This window comes from Cryptomeria japonica, unplaced genomic scaffold (assembly GCF_030272615.1).
Source record: "Cryptomeria japonica unplaced genomic scaffold, Sugi_1.0 HiC_scaffold_177, whole genome shotgun sequence".
NCBI lineage: Eukaryota > Viridiplantae > Streptophyta > Pinopsida > Cupressales > Cupressaceae > Cryptomeria > Cryptomeria japonica.
This window is the reverse complement of record NW_026728999.1, coordinates 284,961-290,000: the sequence shown is the minus strand read 5'-3', so window position 1 is coordinate 290,000 and position 5,040 is coordinate 284,961.

The window sequence follows — 5,040 nt, the reverse complement described above, 5'->3', positions numbered from 1 at the left end:
CCCAGGTATATGCCCCCTACGCACTTTTGGTGGCGCAACTCGCACGAACAGTCCCACCTCGACCCCGTAAACAAGCTTTTTTGCCTCGAAGAGTTCGTCGGAGACGAAGAAGCAACCTTCAGTGCAAACGTAGCACTCTTTTGTGCAACCGCCCAAACAACGCCCCCTCTACCCTCTGTCGAAACACTCGGCATTGCTGCTCCCTAAGGTGAGCTTCTCCTCATAGGCAATTCCGCTCTTATCCGGTCACGTTTGTGTGCCCGAATTTCGCAAGGCAACCTCCATGGGACATGGAAAAGACTCGAGAAGAGAGCTCGCTCACGGGAGAGAGAAGCCAAGGAGACCACGAGAGTGCTGAGAGTGGGACAGCGCTGAATAGGCGGGAGAAGCCTGCGCGTATAAACGGAGATATATATCCAATTGCAACGAAGGAACGTGCCAAAGATCGAGAACAATGGCAGAAATGCTAGTAACGTGCACTTCGGGACCAACGCATCACCGGAAGACAACCGCCAAACATCGAAAGAGTCGCGATGCTCCGCAACCTACGTGCAAAGCGGTCGCACACCGGGTAAGGGAGTGAGAGCCCCAAACATAGCTGGGCGAGGCGCTCACTCCGCTCTTTAATATCTCGTTAATACCGCCAAGGAAATGGCACAAGCACACACACACAAGCATCCTCGGAAGAGGACAGTTCGAGTGACAGGTCAAATCCAAGAGTTCCGAAGACTACCTCCAGGAACAATCGGGAACAAGACCGATTACAAGTCGTCGAGTCTGTTACTGGGCGAACACGAGATGCGCACAGGAAATCGATCAGCCCTCACAATGGCCCAAGGCCAGAGATCGGACTGCTACGATTTACCCCAACAATCATCGTGCCACTCTTCGCAGAGAGGTGATAGACGCCAACGAGCCCGCGCATAGCAATCGAGGTGTAAAAAGGGCGTTGAAGGCAGGAAGCCTGGACGAAAGAGGCTACGAGGTCACCTCGAAGCGGTCTAAGAATCGGGCGCACTTGGGGCGACTACCAGTGCCAACCCCTTATCCCGCGGTGCGTCCGACACACAGAAATTTCCAAGGCGGCCAAGGAGCCTCCCCGCATAGCAATCGGGGTGTGAGGTTACGGATGCAGCATTGATAGCAATCGAGGTGTGAGGCGAAGGATGCAGAAGTGAGAGCCGAGGGATGTAGCAGAGATAGCAATCGGGGTGTGTGATGCAGAAGAGATAGCAATCGAGGTGTGCGGTGGGAAGGGCCCAGCAGCCAGAATGCATGAAGCGACGGATGAAGCAGTGATGACAACCGGGCTGTGAGGAGAGGAGGGATGCAGCCAAGAAAGCAATCAGGGCTCGAGGCAAGGGATGCATCAAGGATAGCAATCATGTTGTGAGGCGAGATTCCAAAGGCTAAACGTGAGAGGCTGCAGGGTCGACTCAGAGAGGTCTATGCATGTGAGAGGCTGAAAGCAAGGTCGACTCGGAGCGGTCTATGCATCGGGCGCGCTTGGGGCGACTACCAGTGCCAACCCCTTATCCCGCGACGCGTCCGACAAAGAGAACGTTCCAAGGCGGCAGAGGAGGTTACCAGCCGAAGGATGCAGTAGCAATAACAGGTATAGTTCCGCGGCGGCCGAGAAGACTCACCGCATAGGAATCGGGATGCGAGGCGAGGGATGCGGCGGGAAGGCCCCGACGGCTAAACGGAAGAGGCTGCAGGGCCGCCTCGGAATGGTCCAAGCATCGGATGCGATTGGGACGACTACCAGTGCCAACCCCTTATCCCGCGATGCGTCCGATACACAGATAGTTCCAAGGCGGCCGAGGAGCCTCACCGCATATCAATCGGGGTGCGAGGCGAGGGATGGGGCGGGAAGGCCCCAACGGCTAGACGGAAGAGGCTTCAGGGCCACCTCGGAATGGTCCAAGCATCGGACGCGCTTGGGGCGACTGCCAGTGCCAACCCCTTATCCCGCGATGCGTCCGATACACAGATGGTTCCAAGGCGGCCGAGGAGCCTCACCGCATAGCAATCGGGGGTGCGAGGCGAGGGATGGGGCGGGAAGGCCCCAACGGCTAGACGGAAGAGGCTTCAGGGCCGCCTAGGAATGGTCCAAGCATCGGACACGCTTGGGGCGACTACCAGTGACAGCCCCCTATCCCGCGATGCGTCCGATACGAAGATGGTTCCAAGGCGGCCGAGGAGCCTCACCGCATAGCAATCGGGGTGCGAGGTGGGGGATGCGGCGAGATGGCCCCAACGGCTAGACGGAAGAGGCCACAGGGCCGCGTCGGAATAGTCCAAGCATCGGACGCGCTTGGGGCGACTACCAGTGACAACCCCTTATCCCGCGATGCGTCCGATACGAAGATAGTTCCAAGGCGGCCGAGGAGCCTCACCGCATAGCAATCGGGGTGCGAGGTGGGGGATGCGGCGAGATGGCCCCAACGGCTAGACGGAAGAGGCTGCAGGGCCGCCTCGGAATAGTCCAAGCATCGGACGCGCTTGGGGCCACTACCAGTGACAACCCCTTATCCCGCAATGCGTCCGATACGAAGATAGTTCCAAGGCGGCCGAAGAGCCTCACCGCATAGCAATCGGGGTGCGAGGTGGGGGATGCGGCGAGATGGCCCCAACGGCTAGACGGAAGAGGCCACAGGGCCGCCTCGGAATAGTCCAAGCATCGGACGCGCTTGGGGCGACTACCAGTGACAACCCCTTATCCCGCGATGCGTCCGATACGAAGATAGTTCCCAGGCGGCCGAGGAGCCTCACCGCATAGCAATCGGGGTGCGAGGCGAGGGATGCGGCGAGATGGCCCCAAAGGCTAGACGGAAGAGGCTGCAGGGCTGCCTCGGAATAGTCCAAGCATCGGACGCGCTTGGGGCGACTACCACTGCCAACCCCTTATCCCGCGATGCGTCCGATACACAGATAGTTCCGAGGCGGCCGAGGAGGTGGGGGATGCAGCGAGATGGCCCCAACGGCTAGACGGAAGAGGCTGCAGGGCCGCCTCGGAATAGTCCAAGCATCGGACGCGCTTGGGGCGACTACCAGTGACAACCCCTTATCCCGCGATGCGTCCGATACACAGATAGTTCCGAGGCGGCCAAGGAGCCTCACCGCATAGCAATCGTGGTGCGAGGTGGGGGATGCAGCGAGATGGCCCCAACGGCTAGACGGAAGAGGCTGCAGGGCCGCCTCGGAATGGTCCAAGCATCGGATGCGCTTGGGGCGACTACCACTGCCAACCCCTTATCCCGCGATGCGTCCGATACACAGATAGTTCCAAGGCGGCCGAGGAGCCTCACAGCATAGCAATCAGGGTGCGAGGCGAGGGATGCGGCGAGAAAGCCCCAACGGCTAGAGGGAAGAGGCTTCAGGTCCGCCTCGGAATGGTCCAAGCATCGGACGCGCTTGGGGCGACTACCAGTGACAACCCCTTATCCCGCGACGCGTCCGATACACAGATAGTTCCAAGGCGGCCGAGGAGCCTCACCGCATAGCAATCGGGGTGCGAGGCGAGGGATGCGGCGAGAAGGACCCAACGGCTACACGGAAGAGGCTTCGGGGCCGCCTCGGAATGGTCCAAGCATCGGACGCGCTTGGGGCGACTACCAGTGACAACCCCTTATCCCGCGACGCGTCCGATACACAGATAGTTCCAAGGCGGCCGAGGAGCCTCACCGCATAGCAATCGGGGTGCGAGGCGAGGGATGCGGCGAGAAGGACCCAACGGCTACACGGAAGAGGCTTCGGGTCCGCCTCGGAATGGTCCAAGCATCGGACGCGCTTGGGGCGACTACCAGTGACAACCCCTTATCCCGCGACGCGTCCGATACACAGATAGTTCCAAGGCGGCCGAGGAGCCTCACCGCATAGCAATCGGGGTGCGAGGCGAGGGATGCGGCGAGAAGGACCCAACGGCTAGACGGAAGAGGCTTCGGGTCCGCCTCGGAATGGTCCAAGCATCAGACGCGCTTGGGGCGACTACCAGTGACAACCCCTTATCCCGCGACGCGTCCGATACACAGATAGTTCCAAGGCGGCCGAGGAGCCTCACCGCATAGCAATCGGGGTGCGAGGCGAGGGATGCGGCGAGAAGGACCCAACGGCTAGACGGAAGAGGCTTCGGGTCCGCCTCGGAATGGTCCAAGCATCGGACGCGCTTGGGGCGACTACCAGTGACAACCCCTTATCCCGCGACGCGTCCGATACACAGATAGTTCCAAGGCGGCCGAGGAGCCTCACCGCATAGCAATCGGGGTGCGAGGCGAGGGATGCGGCGAGAAGGACCCAACGGCTAGACGGAAGAGGCTTCGGGTCCGCCTCGGAATGGTCCAAGCATCGGACGCGCTTGGGGCGACTACCAGTGACAACCCCTTATCCCGCGACGCGTCCGATACACAGATAGTTCCGAGGCGGCCGAGGAGCCTCACCGCATAGCAATCGGGGTGCGAGGCGAAGGATGCGGCGAGAAGGACCCAACGGCTAGACGGAAGAGGCTTCGGGTCCGCCTCGGAATGGTCTAAGCATCGGACGCGCTTGGGGCGACTACCAGTGACAACCCCTTATCCCGCGACGCGTCCGATACACAGATAGTTCCAAGGCGGCCGAGGAGCCTCACCGCATAGCAATCGGGGTGCGAGGCGAGGGATGCGGCGAGAAGGACCCAACGGCTAGACGGAAGAGGCTTCAGGGCCGCCTCGGAATGGTCCAAGCATCGGACGCGCTTGGGGAGACTACCAATGACAACCCCTTATCCCGCGACGCGTCCGATACACAGATAGTTCCGAGGCGGCCGAGGAGCCTCACCGCATAGCAATCGGGGTGCGAGGCGAGGGATGCGGCGAGAAGGACCCAACGGCTAGACGGAAGAGGCTTCAGGGCCGCCTCGGAATGGTCCAAGCATCGGACGCGCTTGGGGCGACTACCAGTGACAACCCCTTATCCCGCGACGCGTCCGATACACAGATAGTTCCGAGGCGGCCGAGGAGCCTCACCGCATAGCAATCGGGGTGCGAGGCGAGGGATGCGGCG